Below are 18,883 nucleotides of genomic sequence, written 5' to 3'. Positions count from 1 at the left end.
GTCATTCTTTATCCCAATAAATGTATCGGTGGTAAACTAAAGCGCCCCTTTTATCTATTCAAACGTGTTGGTATACTTATTGAAATACTGACGGATAATTTCTGTATATATATATATCATATCATAATCATAACATAAATTTTTATTTGCAAGAACACGGTTACAATAGGTCTTAAAAGTACAACAGTTGCACGCATTCAACCTGCGTGCAGGTGTGCAAATTAAACATGCAAAGCATCACTTATACCTACATAAAATCTAGAATTCTATAGCTATTTACAAATATCATTTTTATCCCTAATTATATTATTTCGGTCAAATACTCCTTAATACTATAAAAACATTTTTCTTGAAGCCATTGTGTCAACTTAATTTTAAATGCATTTTTGTTTTCTAATTTAATTTCATCAGGTAATTTATTATACAAAGTTATACACATATTGTAACAATTCTTTTTATAAATGTAGGAGTGGCAAGGAGGTTGGTCCAACAAATTTTTATATTGTGCCCTTGTGTGCCTTGTACTCGTCTCACTACGAGATGTAAATAAGTTTGGGTTATCTTTGACGAGTAAGCATGCATCTTTAATGTATTGGCACGGGAGTGGTAGTATGTTAAGTTTTTTAAACAACGGTTTACAGCTTTCTAAAAACCAAGTGTTTTCTAGAGCACGGATACATTTCTTCTGAACAATATATATATTATATATATATGTGTGTGTGTGTGTAATATAAATAGATACATACAGAAAAACATCTAAAACAGCAAGTATCTAAAAAATAGCACGGATGGATGAGTAGATCAAGAAATCAGTTACTCACTGCAATAAAAAAAACTTTGTATAAAAAGTATCAATTGAAAGTGCTTTCACTGTAACAACAACAACAAATCTAATTTTTTTTTTGCAAATCAACAAAGCGTTTGAATTAGGTGGGATATAGCAAAGTCTTGAGAATCCTAATACCTAACGCACAAAATCATTATTTTTACTAAAACTTGGAATCCTTTTCGTTAATACCAGTTTATTCAGGAATTTTACTGGCATTTGGAACACCATGTGTAAATAATAGTTCATCAAACGCGTTCACGTGATGAAATTTCCCTATCACACACTAATTCACTAAATAAATAAAGCATTGCTTTATTTACTTTAACGAAGACACCCATAAAATCTACGTCATACTTTATAAACTCAGAAGAAGAATTATCAACAAGAATTATCTGAAACGTAGGCAGAGTGACTGCTAGTATAGTAGTTATTGCCCACTACTATACATATTAATTGGCCACTCCTAATAATTCAGAAGAAACAAGCCAATTGAAGCCTTATTGTTCAGAGTGGCTATACAGAAATACATAAATAATGTGTAATTATTATTATTACCATATAAACCGGAAGTAGTGATGGAAATCAAGATTAGAACCCGTTTCCCAGCAGTGGGACATTCAAATCGGCTAGTAAGAAAAAGATTTTGCATTGGAATTTTTAGCAGTCCGCATCATTTTATTACAATATACACATAAAATTGATTTATCTTGTGCGAGCGCAATACTAAGTGCTAAAACTAAATAGGTACCTACATAAAACAAGAATATCTGGGAGACCGAGCTTTGCTTGGAAAACATAAAAAAATCAAAAATGCGCGTTTTCCCAGAGATAAGATCTAGCTCGATCGATTTTTCGCCCCCGAAAACCCCCATATAGCAAATTTCATCAAAATCGTTTTAGAGCCGTTTCCTGGATCCCCGAAATATGTATATAAATAAATAAAGTATAATTGCTCGTTTCAAGGTATAAGATAAGATACAACAAACAAATACCAAAACTTGTCGCTCAGCTGTCATGGCTGAAACATGATTACATGTTGCATAACACCATCCAACAGAACAGGTCAGAGTGTGCAAGCGTGTACCACGCAGTGTCATCCGCCGGACTATAAACACCAACTTAACTCATCGAAAACGAACCTTATTATCTTAACAATAAGGTGCATTGTTAATTAACAGTGATACAGTGACGTAGCGGGCTTTTGCAGTGATAGCGCGTTGGACTTTTTGGATACCGCGTTATTTTGTTTTGAATTTCCGTAAATAAAATACGAGTTTGTTGTTATAATGGGAGCTGTGGAAAGGGGGAGTATTTTTGTTTTACTAGCAAACCCTTTAGGCTCACTTGCACCATCCCACTAACCCGGGGTTAAGCGGTTAAACCGTTAACCCATTGTCAAATTGTGTTGGTAACCATGGTAAGCCGAGGCTTAACGGGTTAACCCCGGGTTAGTGGAATGATACAAGTGAGCCTTAGAAAAGCGCATTATCAACAAACTAAGGGCCACTTGCGAGTTCCAGGGTTAACCATTTAGTGCCACTTGCACCAGTTGCACCATTCCACTAACCCTGGGTTAGCAGAGTTTACCCTGGAGTTACCACGGTTACCAGTACGACACAGAGTTAACGGTTTAACCGCTTAACCTTGGGTTAGTGGGATGGTGCAAGTGGCCCTTATTATACAGGGTTATATTGTATGGCATTGTACGAGGGGTATTCAAAATATTCTCGGTATGAGAATGAAAACAAACAAGTACGAAAAGTTTGATATTTTTATTTTTCAATATACTCCCCCCCTATGTTCATACACTTAAAAGATCGATCAATTATTTTTTTTAATCCCTCGTAAAAATATTTTTTATCTTTCGTGTAAAAATGCTCCTCCACTGCCGCCTTCAATGCTTCATCGTCAGAAAATTTATTTCCACGCAGATCCTTTTTAAGATTGGGGAGCAAAAAGAAGTCGCTGAGGGCTAAGTCCGGACTATACGGTGGGTGAGTAACAGTTTTAAACCCACATTCAACAATAGCTGCCTTGGCAATATGAGCAGTATGGACGGGGGCGTTGTCATGCAGAAGCAGAATACCTTTGGTTAACTTTCCTCGCCTCTTTTCTTTAATTACATCCTTTAATTGACGTAGAATGTTAGCGTAGTACTGTCCTGTGATATTTACACCTTTTTCTTTATAATCGATTAGTAATACTCCTTCACAATCCCAAAATATCGTGGCCATGACCTTGCCAGCTGAAGGGATGACCTTGAACTTCTTGGGATGAGCTGAACCCTTAATGTGCCACTGCATGGACTCTTGTTTACTCTCTGGGTCATAATGATGAACCCAGGTTTCATCTCCAGTAACTATTCTTTGCAGCACCTCATCAGGATTTTCACCGCACAGGTCAATAAAATCGGAACAACAAGCTACACGCATGTCTTTTTGAAGCCGAGTCAGCATTCGCGGAACCCATCTTGCACTTACTTTTGACATATTAAGATGGTCATGTATAATATCATGTACGGTACCAATAGAGAGATTGGTTACTTGTGCTATAGATTTTACCTTCACTCGACCATCTTCCAATATAAGTTTTTCCACTTTATCAATATTTTCTTGTGAAGTAGCTACTACAGGCCGGCCAGGTCTAGGGTCATCTTCAATATTCTCCCTTCCGCGTTTAAACTCGCTTGACCACTTTTGAATGGTAGATAAAGAAGGAGCAGACTCACGGTAAACACAATCCATTTCCTCTTTTATGGTTTTTTGATTTTTACCCTGTTTTGTCAAGAATTTTATCACGCATCGATGTTCTAATTTAGTTAACATTGTCAATTCGCACATGATGTTCATGTTTGTTCAGCAATTGCAGAAAAACAAAAGACCATCTCGGTTCGAATTATACTTTTTTTTAATGTCAATGAATAAACCTTAGCGGCCAGTAACGAAAGAAATTTTAGAAGAGGTCGTAAGATATCAATACCGAGAATATTTTGAACGCCCCTCGTATTGTATCCGGGGTATTTATATTGGAGATATCAATATATCCCTATGCGATAATATGTACCTATGCGAGTTTTAAGGTACTGTAATATTTATCTATGGGCCAATAGTTTCCAGAAAATAAAGATTTTAATTTCACTGTACTGTTATGGCGACTGTACTAACGCAAGAATAAGAAACTAAGTACTAAACAGCATGTAGACTTATCCACATTGACTTATCATTATCACCTTATCTGACTGTTGCATGAAATACCTACCTCGTATTTATTATTGTCTACTCAAACTCTTCTTCCTCCTGCCCTTATCAACATGTTTGTCTCTTCCATTTATTATAATTATAGTTAGTCAAACCAAATTGTTAGTAAATAAGAACAACTTTTCTTTTGATGGATGCTAGTACTAGTATAAGACAAAGATAGTGTGATTCTCTCTCTGTCTATGTTTGAAATGAGACAGTGCTTTGACAAACTATAGTCTTCCATTATAGTCTACTCAAACATCCGACCATAAACAAGTCACGTAAACAATCATTTTAATCGACGCCCAAAATTGGCGGGAAACCTAGCGCGTGATCTAACAATGCACCTTTAATATACCACCAATAGACCTTATACTATTGTGATAAGGTTCAAATTGGCAGTTAACAATATGACGGACGCACCTATAATGGACTTCTACTTTCTTTTCTTTGTTCACTTTCGCTGGGATTTGATCTAATCCGGGTTGATACGTCTTTAATGGTTGCCGTGCCGGAAAAGTGGTTGTCCAAAAATCCTAATATACCTATAATTTTAAGTAGAGTCAGACCAAGCCAACTCTGCAGCGATTTTGATAGCACACAGAGTGTGCAAGCATTATTTTTAAATTCATTCACTGAAAAAGTTTCGGTTTTCTGTAAAGGATTTGCCATACGACGGCCAAAGTGGCATAGGTACATATGCCACTTTATCGTATGCATAATAAAACATTACCCTTTTCCTTACTACAAATAAATGACCCTAAACTAATTTAAGTGCCTTAAAAAGATCAGCTGTGTATCGTAAACAAGCTTTGCTACATGTAAATATTCAGGATGATAACTGAGTCGCTCATCACACTCACTTCTAATACCCTATAAGTAAAGTCTATTTTTTAATTCGGTAGACTGAAATGACAGTTAATAGTATGAACATGAAATGTCATTTCATACTATTAACTGTCATTTCAGTCTACCGAATTAAAAAATAGACTTTAGGCTACATGACTAATTTTTTTTATGGTATTAATCGATCGGGTTTGTTTTTAGGATCAAATGTCTATATGGAACCCATTGCATTAAAGTAACACAAAAGTCAGAAATTGTAGTGCCACCGTCGCAAGTCGCTCAATGTCGTGGCAGCGATAACCATAGGTTGGAGCGATACACAGCGATCGGACCTTTCGTTACCACCTATGGTTGTCGCTTTATGGTAGCCACACAAAAAATTCCAATCAATTTTTTCTTAAAAAATTTCAATAAGTTTGATCGTTTGTGGTGAAAAAAAAAATGTATGGAGAACAGAATGGCCAACTTTCTTAAAAATAGTTTATCTAATACTGATTCTAAAATGGTATCACACACGCTAATTACATCTTTACAGACAAAGATATGGCCTAGATTGTGATTAAAGTGAAGTATGGAGCTAGCCATTAAAAAAGACAGAAAAGTTCGATTATCTCGAAAACCACGAAACTTTTACTAGACCTATAAGTGCATTTTCTGGACCAGCCTAAGGTGCTCTGTCCGTGGTTAGAAGGTTATCCACTAATTACTGGGCACCCTGTATAGTTGCTATACAATATTTTTTTGGATGAAATGTAAGGAATCGAATGGTACCCTTACTTTTATCGTTTTTGAAAGTTAAAAAAAAAACTTAAATTTTGAAACTTTCAGGTCCCGTAATTTTGTAATTTTTCAATAATTTATTTGAATATTCACATTATTGTGATAAATTGCTCGTTTGCTATCTATTTTACTAGATTTTGCTATAAAATTAAACATGTGTCATCATCCCTATTATTAAATAATGAATATTATAGGACATTCTTACACAGATTGACTAAGTCCCACAGCTAGCTCAAGACAACGATATACATAATATACAAATACATAAATACATAGAAAACACCCAAGACTCAGGAACAAATATCTGTGCTCATCACACAAATAAATGCCCTTACCGGGATTCGAACCCAGGACCGCGGCTTAAAAGGCAGGTTCACTACCCACTAGGCCAGACCAGTCGTCATCATCATCATATCACACAGAAATCAACAATAAGGAGAAGGATAAAGGAAGACTCACGCTAGAACGGTCCGGGTCCGGACACCCCGGACCTAGGCATCTGATACTCTATTTTCTATAAATGGGTGTGATCGGTGATGCTTTCTAATATAGAAAACGATATGTAGGGCGCCTCGGTTCAAAATCGGACCGTTCTAGTATGAGTCATTCTTAACAATGTATTCATGTAAATACAATATTCATGTAAATACAAAACTGTTTTACATTTTCCAACTGTTTTGAACATTGTGCAAATGTTACAATAGGACGTCTATCATTTACCTGCAATAGGTTTACATTATAAGAAAATTAATGACATAGTCCTAACACAGAAAAAAAAATACTTTGCGATTAGCTCTGCCTAAATATTGAAAAAAATGGAGATGAGATAGGTTGTATGAGGGACACAGCCGCTATGGTTGACGTGAAACGTGGTGTGGACGGCTAATGCGAAGGCCGAAGGCCGAGTTCGCGTAGGGCCGAAAAGCGTCCAGGTTATAAGTGTAATTAACACAGAACAATAGTACGTCTAATTGCGAAGGCTGAAGGCCGAGCTCCGCGTAGGACCGAAGGCCCGAAGCGTCCAAGATGTTAGTGCTTAAACAAAGAACAATAGTACAAGTATCTAAATGCGAAGGCCGAATGCCGGGAGCTCCGCATAGGGCCGAAAGCCCGAAGTGTCCTGGACATCAGTGCGTAAACACAGACCAATAAGTAGTATAAGTGTCTAAATGCGAAGGCGCACAATTTTTGGAGCATAGTAGGCAAATATACGGTATTTCTAATCTAGCATTTAGTAGGAAGTGTATGAACTGTTATCTCTGCGGCCACCGGAATTTTAGAAATCAGAAATCAGAAATATTTATTGTATAAACTGTGTAGGTACAGGAAGTATAACTAGGTACATTTTTTGGCGAGTATCAACAGTTTTACCCTTTTCGGGCGTACAATTTATTTTATCTTAAATTTCTCAGCTACTTTTCGGTTGAAATGACGCACGCCTAAAGATGCGCCCACGCATGTACGCTTCCTGTTTAATGTCGGTTAGTCGGCTTAACTCGGTTTGGGTCATTAACGGGTTTTAAAATATAAATTGGCACTTCTGGATATAACACATAACAGCTTGTAGCGTAAAAAAGTGCCAAAATTACTGTCCCGGGTGAGACTTGGCCAGAGGCCCTGAGTTCGAGTCTCACCAAGACAGTCATTTTTCCACTGTTAAATTTATTCTAAGCTCAATAGCATCGGTCGCAGAAGTTTCTGCTTGTTAAAAATTAAATTAAGCTTGTAGTGTGCTTGATTACTTAGTTTTTTTCTATTATTTATTTATTTATTTATTATTAAAAGAGAATTTACAATAATGATTGTAACTTATCTGCCAAACTGCATAGCTGTATATAATTTTATTACTTAGGTACTACACTACACCTTATCAAACAAAGTCCCCCGCCGCGTCTGCCTGTGTGTATGTTCGCGATAAACTCAAAAACTACTGAACGGATTTTCATACGGCTTTCACCTATCAATAGAGTGTTTCTTGGGGAAGGTTTAGGTGTATAATTTGTAATGGTTTTGTGTAACCCGTGCGAAGCCGGGGTGAGTCGTTAATAGGTATAGTATAGATAAGGATCCCTTTGTGCAGTTCACCGTTTAATCACAAAAATAGGGTCTCAAACATCTCCATACCAAAATGTCATCTAAGGTGCATTGGGGTAACTTCGAAAACGGGGAAGGTAATTTTTAAAATCGCTTAAAATCTACTAAACCATAGAGAAATAAGTAAGCATATATTGCTCACTCCATACATCAGTTTTGTTACCAAAACGCTTATTGTCGTAGTCGACATCTAGCGTCAAGTAGCGGATTTATCAGTACCGCTAGATAATTATGACGCAGTAAAATTATCTAGATAATTTCCCTGCTAGGGCCAAAAGTACTCGTCAATACGTTATTACCTGATCAATCTAAACCTTATTCCAACGACATAAAGTCCACCGATCAATTAACTATTGCTAAGTAGCTGTAATCGACTGTAAGGCAACTCGGCTGTCTTCCGCCTCGGCGTGTCGTAACCGGCTTACGTCGCACCGGATACGTTGGGTAATGTAAAATTGTAAACAAACGCATTTTTGGTACGCACTGGGGTATTAGATTAATCAATAATCAGCAAGGTATTTGTTGATTAGTAGGGATTTCTTGTATTGTTGTTACCGTGGTCACAGAATAAATAATAGTCTCACTCTCTAACAAAACGCGTCTGTTACGATCAGCACAGATATGGCCGCTAGGTGGCGACAGCGCCACGCGCGGCTTATGGCTTTCCCCAAAATTGTGGCCGAACGGATGTACTTTTAGCTACCTGTAGCAAAGCGACGAAATCGCGGAGTGAGACACGCCTGCCGTGGTTACGTATGAACTGACATATCGCCGCTATACTTACTCAACCTCGTGCCTATCTGCAACACTCATTTGATGACAAAAACACCCGTATTCCGAATGAAATAAAAGCGACATTTCCATCAAATGATTGTTGCAGATAATATGAGGTTGAGTAAGTATAGCGACGATATTAAACTCTGATTTTCACACGTTTTTAGGGTTTCGTACCCAAAGGGTAAAAACGGGACCCTATTCTCTGTCTGTCTGTCACCAGGATGTATATATCTCGTGAACTATGATAGCTAAGCAGTTGAATTTTTCACAGATGTGTACCAATTTCTGTTGCCGCTATAACAACAAAATACTAAAAACGGAATAAAATAAATATTTAAGTGGGGCTCCCATACAACAAACGTGATTTTCTTGCCATTTTTTTGCGTAATGGTACGGAACCCTACGTGCGCGAGTCCGACTCGCACTTTGCCGGTTTTCGCAATTTGCAAACTTTGGTGTTCGCGGTAGACCCTGCTTGGACCACTAGACCACCAACACCAACGTTAGAATCGGCCTCCCTGTCATTACAGGACATTAAAGGGGCCCACTGATTAACAGTCCGCCGGAAGGTATCGGCCTGTCAGTTAGAACAAAAATTTTACAGTTCCGAAACTTCCGAACAACTGACAGGCCGATACCGACGGCGGACTGTTAATCAGTGGGCCCCTTAATATGAAGAAGGCGCTAGCTATCACGTGAACTAGTTATGAAAGCGGTGAAAGAAGCTTGAGCGCGGCTGGGGTTTCTAACGACAGGCATGAGCTGGTTTTAATGGGCTACAATCAGGGAACTATTATTAGACCCGTACAGTCACGATCATTTATATAGTGAAGGCAAATGTGGAGTGGACAAATATATCGTAACAAAATCCCGTTATAAATTATGCAACTTATTGAATTGGAAAAACTATCCAATTTTTTTTTTGTTGCAGAAATACTAGAACTATTCCTTTGTCGTCTTGTGTAAATCCATCATCCTCATAATCTATAGATTATAGAGATTATAAACACGCAAGGTATATGAGGCATTATCTATGAAAAGGGACCTTATTGTCGATGGCGCTTACGCCGCACAGCGTCGTGCGGCATTGTATTTATATCGGAGCATCGTTAATAATGGCGTAACCGCCATCGACAATAAGGTCCTTTTTCATAGATAACGTCACATATAGTACATCAATACATTCCACGACTCTTCTCATTCCGCACAAACTCTACCTCACGCCTCACGCGTCCAATGACGGTCCCTAATATATGGCTATTATACGACAGTTCATTTTTCAGACATTTTCGGAAGTATTGATAGCACATGACACTCCCTCACTTTGGGCCGATATAGACGGACTGCAACCCAAATGCAATTTGTAAAGTATGGAACTTGCTATTATGTCACAGAATAAATAATACAGAAGACTCACTCTCTAACAAAACGCGTCTGTTACGATCAGCACAGATACCTATGGCCGCTAGGTGGCGACAGCGCCACTCGCGGCTTATGGCTTTCCCCAAAATTGGGGTCGAACGGATGTACTTTTAGCTACCTGTAGCAAAGCGACGAAATCGCGGAGTGAGACACGCCTGACTATGTAAACAAACCGCCATATTGAAATTGTCTCTGAATGATGAATTGACTTTTGTTTACATAGTGAGCAAGTTCCATAGAATGACACTTTATGGGCACTACACGCCAACTGCACGCCAACTGCAACGTCGGTGTGCAGTTCCCTTACAAGTTGCAGTCGGGTTGCAGTCCGGCTAAGCGGAAATTAACCTTTTGGACGCCAATGACCGATATATCCGCACCGTAGGTTCAACGCCAAAGACCGATTAATCGGTCACAGACCACAGAGCAGCATAGATCTACGTGCATATGCATAAAGTTCAATTTCAGTTTTGACACTTCGGTGACGTGGCGTCAGCGTGACAGCTTTTGTGTTTGACACGGCGTCGAAAAGGTTAATAACCTTAATCATGTGAGTATTGGCAAGGTGCGCAGTCGGTGGAGGGGGAAGTGGCGCTGATCGTCACAAACACAGGTAATCTTATGGAATGTCTGACATTAGTACTAGCGGCAGCCGCTTGAACTAATTTTACTCCATAAGATTTAACGTAGAAAGTCTGCCAAAATGAGGGCAGCACCAGTCGTGCACCTAGCGAATAGGTGTTGCAAATACTGCTAATACCAGGGATCGGATACCGGTATTGTTTGTATGGGAACGGAAACGGTATTTTTTCGTTCTTTGCTAATTACTTCATTTCTAATTGGGCAATCTAATAATACGAAGTCGTAACCTAAAATAGTAGTTTATGCAACAGTGATATAATAAGGGTTCTTAAAATTCAAGGGTCGAAGTTACAAAACGAGACGTAGTCGAGTTTTGTAAAAAAAGACCCGAGAATTTTAAGAACCAATTATGAGCTGTTGCATACATTACTTTTTCTATGACAGCTGCAGCAAAAAAAAAAAAAAAAAGAGTTATTATTAAAAAAAAATTGAGTTATTATTTAAAAAAAAAAGAGTTATTATTGTAAATGAAAACATACCTCTTTCAATCAAGATGATCGGAACTTGTATCTTTAAAAAAAATAAAGCAGTTGTTGAGTCCTACATTTCAAGTATAAAATAATTAAAAAAATATGGTTATTTCTAAGTTTTTGCAAAAAACCGGTTCCGATCCCTGGCTAATACAATAGGTATACCTAGGTACATTTAAGTTTTGACGACCGGTCTGGCCTAGTGGGTAGTGACTAGGGCTTGCAATATCCGCCCATTTTTCGTATCCGGATATTTCGAATATTTATTATTTTAGTATCCGGATATCCGGATAAAACGTTTAATTCGAATACTTACTTTTTATTTCATAAAACCCACATGAATTTAATAAAAAAAGAGTAATATAATACAATTTTACGTACACAAGGCTGCGTACCAGCAAGTATTAAGCTATTTATGGCGTTCTACCTTTTCGCCGATGCTTTGAAGTTGATGTGCAAGTGCAAACATACAGCTGGTGTAACCGCGCGTGAAGTTAGGTTAGTTAAGTTAGTACCTATGAATTATTGTGTTGATTTGCCATGTAATGGCAAAATAAAATCATACTCTCCAAAAACTAAAAATGAATTTCGGCAAAGATTTCATACACAACCTTTAATTGCCAGACTAGATAGGATATGGTTTTTCGAACAGGTGGCACAAACTATATCACACATAGTAAAACAAAGTCGCTGTCTGTCTGTCTGTCTGTCTGTATCTATGCTTAGATCTTTGAAATTACGTAACGGATTTTGATGCGCTTTTTTTAAATAGATAAGAGTGATGAGTGATTCAAGAGGAAGGTTTATGTATAATTTGTTAACCCGTGCGAAGCCGGGGCGGGTCGCTAGTTTGTAATAATTTACTAGGTTATAGCTATACTTCAACCCTCCATTTAATATTGGCAGTCTGTGCTGCGAAATTAATTTCTTAATAGTGGTTTTGATAATATTTAGAGAATCGAATATCTTCTAACTGTTAGACCAGTCTCTTCTTGTTGAGATTTTACATTGCATTTAAAGTCAATCAAGGTTTTCATTACAGATTTATTCAAATAGAAAATGCTAAAACCTTCTTCATCATCTGCTAAACCCTACTGCATTTCATTCGGCAGTTCAATATCAACCGAAGTCCTCCTCCGTTGGATTCATTTTAGTTCTGTTCGCCCTTTGTTAATAATGTAAGTATTCGGACGCTTACAATAATAACAGCGCATCATGTTTGGCAAGAACACGGTACAAAGTACACTTAAAGTTACTTTTACGGAGCTAGGTCGATCTGCATAAGAATATCGTTGAAGAGTCGGCAATCACGGAGTAATATTTCAATAAACAGTTTTATAACGTAAAAATGTATCCAAATAAATAAAATCAACGGACAACGTGATTACTATTATAAATTTCAACATTTGTAAGATAGTTTTCTTAAAATTTGTAGTATTCGAATTATTCGTTTTATCCGGATATCAACTTAATCTAAATCCGGATAGTAAATTGGACGGATATCCGGATAAAACGGATAGCCGGATATCCGGATTGTAAGCCCTAGTAGTGACCCTGCCTGTGAAGCCGCGGTCCTGGGTTCGAATCCCAGTAAGGGCACTTATTCGTGTGATGAGCAGAGATATTCCTGAGTCATGGCTGTTTTCTATGTATTTAATTATTTGTATATTATATATATCGTTGTCAGAGTACCCACAACACAAGCTTTATTGAGTTTACCGTGGGGCTTAGTCAATTTGTGTAAAAAAATGTCCTATAATATTTGTCGGAGCGAGACACCAGAAGGACGTATTGCAGTGTTACAGTTCATAGCTTTAAACGCCTGTATAAAGTCGATTAGCAATGTTTGGCTACGTATTATTTGCTTGTAACGAAATAATAAAGTTGCGTAGTGAATAACGCCAACATCTATTGGCGTATTATTGAACTAAGATGACAGGTAGAAGGCTTTGGAACGTCAAGAGGTATATCTTGAGTGAACGTAGGCACGAGTGGGCATTTTTGTCGTTATGTTGGTAGACTGGTCAGGCAGGTTTACCAACTTGAATTCGAGGCGGGAGCGGTTGGCTCCGCCGCTGGAACTGGCTTCCTTCTTCTTGATCGGACCGCGCTAGAGATCGATCGGACGTTAGCCAAGCTCGTGCCTAATTCGCTACGTTCCTGAAGGCTTATACCTAAAGGATTATTCTGAAAGCTTATAGATTCTCACGTTCTTTAACCGTGTAGCTAAGTGTTTTATTCTAAGTGTTATTTTGATTTCTTATGTGCCATTAGAAGCTTACTTTTGTGAAAATATGTGTTGTTTTGAAAAGATGTGTCCCGCCGAGTTTGTTGCCGGGTTAAATCTTCTCGGGTCAGAGGTGTAGGGTTGGAACCGGTTTAGTTTGACTGAAATAAAGATTTGAACGTTTTCATGTGATCTTTTTATTTTAAATCAAATCCAAATAGTGATTGGTCGTTTTGATTATTTACTGAAATATAGTAGGCACTAGTATGGTTAACGGGTCCGAATGTTTATTTCATGCGTTGGTAGCATACCTACTATTTTGGCTGTGAAGTAATACATCGAGGTACCATGCCCACCACCCGCTATCAATAGCCCCGCACAATTAGCGTTTCCCCCGTTCTCCCTCTTCGACATATTTATTATACCTAGTAGGTAACACGGTGTTTTTATAACTATAGTTTTATTTGATGTTTTTGCGAGCCGTTAAAATACCCACCAAACTGGCTTTTGCGTTAGCTTTTTAATCTCAATAAAAACCCACTTGGTTGTTTCCTGGAAACATTTGGCTACAGGACACCTCAGAATTATAAAGTGACAAAAATATTTAGCAAATCTAAAAATGGAATCTTGAGCGTTGCGAGGGTTTCAAAGCACGAGGGTTAAACAAAATTTGCCCCAGAGACAAAAAAATTCACCACACCAATCCGAAGAAAATATTAACGTAATATATCCAACAAAATCAAACCAAATCAAATCCAAATGAAAGTTATTGAATATTTATCATTCATAATCATCGTTTAAAAGTCAATTCTACCAGCAAACATAAGAAAACAACTCAAAATTTGCATTTGATTACTTTGCCTCACATGTGCATAAAATGCAACTTTGCTATCAGTTTTTGAACAATCAAGCGAGCCTTTACCAGTTGGTGTGGTGAAAACATTAACCGTCCAGGTTTTTCCCAGATTTGTTCCAAATTGAAGCCCGTCCGGGAAGTTTTCTAAACCGCTTAGTTACTAAGTTAGTTATTAATCTGTACTGTAGGTAGGGTTGCCAGATGGTCGGGATTTGGCGGGATTCTCCCGATTTTTAGCATGTGTTCCCGAATACCGACAAAGTGAAAATTGTCCCGAAAAACAGCTTCACGTTAAATAGTGAAAAAGGCGAAAAAATTGTAAAATCGGCAAAAAGTAACATAAAATACATGTGGCAAGGGCAAACTAAGAAATAAATTAGTTATACATATTTTTTTTTATTATTGATACCTAATAAGTATAACTATGATAAATGGTAATATAGGCAGATAATGAGACAACATTTTTTTTTGTTTGTTCAAGATCTCAAATAATTTATACTATTTTTATATAAAAAGGTCTACGGGCAGAGCAGCTGACGTAGTGCCAATAATGTAAAATATCGTTGTTTTTGATACAATTACTTTAATTTGAATGTTTTTTTCCCGACTTAAATCCCAAAATCCCGAATAATTTATATGAATTCCCGATAATAGCGCCTTTCGATCTGGCAACCCTAACTGTAGGTATACATAAAAAGGGTATTATACAAAAACAAAACAACTTATAGTTGGCAAAACAAGCATCTGTAACAAGCAGTAGTGTCAAATTGTCAACTTCGCTAATATCTGCGTAGCCAACTTAATACTATCTATATACCTCGCTCGCACTAATGTGCGAGTACGAGTGAGATACATAGAAAATAAATTAGGCACACGCTACCGAATATGTCAGTGTCAAACTGGTGGTAGCCGTACAGCAAACACCATAGGTACTTGTTTTGTGTTCGCTATTCTAGGAAAAATGGCGCATCCTGTGTTCGCCATCAATAACAGGATAGTAGTGCAAGCATCAAAAGTCAACCTTAAGGCTTTACCATAAGGTTCAAAGACAGTTAAATTCAATGTGCGAACATTTTTTTCATTTCTTTGTGTTAAAACAATATCAAATTGTATGCGTTTGTATGGATATTGACAGTCTATAAATTTACTAGTCTCCGTGGTTTAGCTTACTTTAAACCCGTTCCGACAGGCTGACATACAAAGACACATTCAACAGTGTTAGTTGTAACCCGTTCTATGCCTAGTGAACAACTTGTATGTAGGTATGTATGTAGGCAGAAATGTTTTATTCAACACGGTTAAATAGTTGGTTCCTGCTACTTATCTTTTGAATTTATTTACCGGTATGAAATCTTGTGTGTGTATTTTGTTTCTAATTGCCAACATCATGGGGATTCTTTCTTAATTCGTATATTTAAAAAAAGATATTTAAAATGAAACTACCTACAATCATTTTATTTAGCTGAAACAAAACAATGTGTCTTCAAAAATGTTCTTCATTCCTTTGATACACAAACGCAAAGGTTTGTTAAAATTAGCAACAATATGCAAAAATAAAATAAAAAAAATAGTTTAGTATTTTTGGATCGCTTTGTAATGTAATCTTATGTTTATATATTTTTTTCCTATTGCCAAAATTCAATAAAGAAAATAATTTGTTTCTACCAGGGGTCCTCCACTATTTTTGCGTCGTCCTCACTCAAAAATCATTTAAACCCTATTTGGTGTTGATAAAAATCCTAGAAATTGTACGGTTTTTATCTAGCTACTTATTATTTTGTTAAAATAAATTCATAACAACAATGAAATATGTAGGTATGTATTTTTATGTTTTTTTTTGTCACATTCTAAAAACCTACATGACTTGACAGTTTTTCACGATTAATAAATAAGGTGTCAACTCTTATTCGCGGGAGTAATGTAATGAGGTAATGACAAAAAGCTTTAATAACATTAATATATTCATTCTGGTATTTTAACTTGTTTATTTAATATACGAGTAAGTATCTCTTTATTTTTTACCCTACATTTCCATATACAATAGCAAAACAACACGGAAGCCCTTCTTGTTTAAGTAAGACACCTATTACTTATAAAGAAATTGGTACTACCTCCATTAAAATAAACACAAAAAACTAATCCTTTTCTAAATTAAAAACGTTTTAACCGTTCACTGATAGAGTGGCAGTTTATGGTATCAAAAACCTTTGCTTAACATAGACGCTCGCTTGCGTGTACAGTTTTAACATGGTTTAAACATTTACTACTTGATAAAACACCTTTCGACGAACGGAACGCTCGAACGAACTAAACGCTTAACCCTAAGTGAAAGCTGCTAAAAAAGGTCCCCAACTCACCTGACTATTATCCGATTTCACTCCACAAAGATCAAAAACCACTTCAAAAACTAAAACTCGGTGAATTCACAAAACAAAGAAGCACTAGAGAAAAGTTAGCTTTATGTAACTGCTACCTAAAACTTGTTTTTCTGAGTTTTTTCAAAGTAGAACTCACTTATAGTTAGTTTATCAATGGAACTGCTTTGTTATTTATGTTTTGTAAGTGTTATTTGAGTGTTTAATTTGCGTTTGAAGAAATGTTTTAGTTTAGAGTAGAGGCGTGCAACGGTCGCCGCTCCCCGCACGGTACTAACTCCTACCTGTTTGAGTGGTATGCAATGTTACCGCTCAAGAAAAGGCTATACAATTAACAAACATAACCTCACTTTCTAACTAACCTGCGTTTTTAAACCACAACCTTATTTCAAAAGCGTAAGAGTGATTTTAGTGTGACTACTGTTTGTGATAAGCAAAATTAAATTTGTTTATAGGAATAATCGTGATAAAATTACAAAGGAGTATTTATCGCTTTGTACAAGAAAAAGAAGTAATTGTATGAGATTTGAATGGAAAAAAGTTAAGATTTCACACGTTTCAATGTCTGCTGTGTTGATAACTTAAAACCTTAGGCGATTGGCTAGCTGCAATAGCTGCTAATAAAAAAACGACTTTTTGTCTGTAAGCACACAGGCGCGTTTTCCGGGCGGGGCGTGAGGGTTTTGTATGTAAAGCGGCGCGCCCCGCTCACGCCGCGCCCGGAAAACGCGCCTGTGTGACGAAGCCTTTAAGTCTTCATTACCAATTTTTAATGTAAATCTACTTTACACAGAACGATAGGTACCTACACAAGTAAACAGAAAAGACTGGTGACTTGATTTTAGTAAGTAAGTAGTTGTTTTTTTTTTGCTTATTTTAAACACCCATGATAGAGTCTATGCGGAAAGAGAAGATTCGTGAAATGTATGGGATCCAATACATTTTACGACTCTTCTCTTTCTGCACAGGCTCTATAATATAAAAGCTTTTATTATAAAGGCTTATTATATTACTAATGTGTTTTATATATTGTATAAGAACTAACCGAAGTAATTGATATTTAGGTATCCATTGAAAAAAATCCCGCAGACCAAAGTGCAGACACATTTTTCGGACGCGCGTTGAAGTCGTTTTTTCTATAAATGTATGTATAGTGTGTAAATATTGCATAATGAAGATTATAATTCACTAAATCGTTGCATATTGACTATTGCAGTTAGAAGTGCTATTGGGAAGCCTTAGAATAGGTAGGTATAAGTTTTATAGTTTGACCTACGGAACCCTGTAAAAGCAGACGAGTGGAACAAAATATTTTAATACATAAACGACGCGGCCTAACATGAGCGTTAGTAGTCCTTATGTTCAACTAGTCTCTGGTAGAATTATCAGTGTTATAAACAAGCTAAGTAATAGCAATTTTGGAAACGTTGACGTGTTTGGGTAAACTTGTTTTAAAATCTAATTTGAGACGAAGCCTAAGGATCAACAATCCCATCTAATTCTAAAAAACCGGCCAAGTGCGAGTCGGACTCGCGTTCCAAGGGGAACCCTTGGAACGCGAGTACATTACACAATTTTTAACAATGTTTTTTAATGAGAATTGAGTAAAATGTCTTTAAAAAACCCGTAGGGGTCGGATCAAAAACTAAGTACTTAAATCCGACTCACGCTTGACTGCACATTTCTAATAGGTTTTCCTGTCATCTATAGGTAAATAACTATTTTGTGTATTTTTTTTTAAATTTTAGTCCCAGTAGTTTCAGAGATAAAGGGGGGGGGAATGGTCATTTTTTGCCTATTTTCTTGAATAACTGCTAAACTATTTATCTTAAAATGAGAAAATAGGATGTGACAGACGTACAGACAGACGCACGAGTGATCCTATAAATAAGGGTTCCGTTTTTCCTTTTGAGGTACGGAATCCTAAAAACGATGCGAATTAGGTACCTACTTATTTAGTTACCTGCTTACCATAAGGTAGCATAATATCATAGATAAATAAGTAAAGAAAGAGTAGTAACTCCATACATCAGTTTCCTTACAAAAACGCGAGTTATTTCGTAGTCGACATCTAACGTCAAATAGTGGAACTATCAGTACTACTTGACAACAGATGCCACAAGTTTCGCTAATGCTGAAAAATGTACTACTAAACCAATTAACAACTAATATTATAAACGGAAGGAGTTGAAAAGAGAGTTCCGGTGCATTCGGTTATACTTATAATATTAGCTGAAAATTGTTGACCATTATAGTTTTTGTTGGCCGCGACATCTATTGTCAACTAGCAGAACTGATAATGTCCGCTACTTGAAGCTAGATGTCG

The 18,883-nt window shown here is 36.9% G+C and overlaps 1 protein-coding gene across 1 annotated transcript in view; it reads right to left on the bottom strand.

The window, feature by feature from the left end:
- Positions 1–16,813, bottom strand: part of LOC134659135 (PTB domain-containing adapter protein ced-6) — a 96,270-nt gene extending 79,457 nt beyond the window's left edge. The window contains exon 1 of the mRNA XM_063514762.1: positions 16,540–16,813. The gene's annotated coding sequence lies outside the window, so the exon portion shown is untranslated. The remainder of the gene's footprint in view (positions 1–16,539) is intronic.
- Positions 16,814–18,883: the final 2,070 nt, after the last annotated feature.

Source organism: Cydia amplana, chromosome 24 (genome assembly GCF_948474715.1).
Source record: "Cydia amplana chromosome 24, ilCydAmpl1.1, whole genome shotgun sequence".
Classification (NCBI taxonomy): Eukaryota; Metazoa; Arthropoda; class Insecta; order Lepidoptera; family Tortricidae; genus Cydia; species Cydia amplana.
Note: the sequence above shows the minus strand (reverse complement) of the source record. Positions and strands in the feature narration are given on the sequence as shown.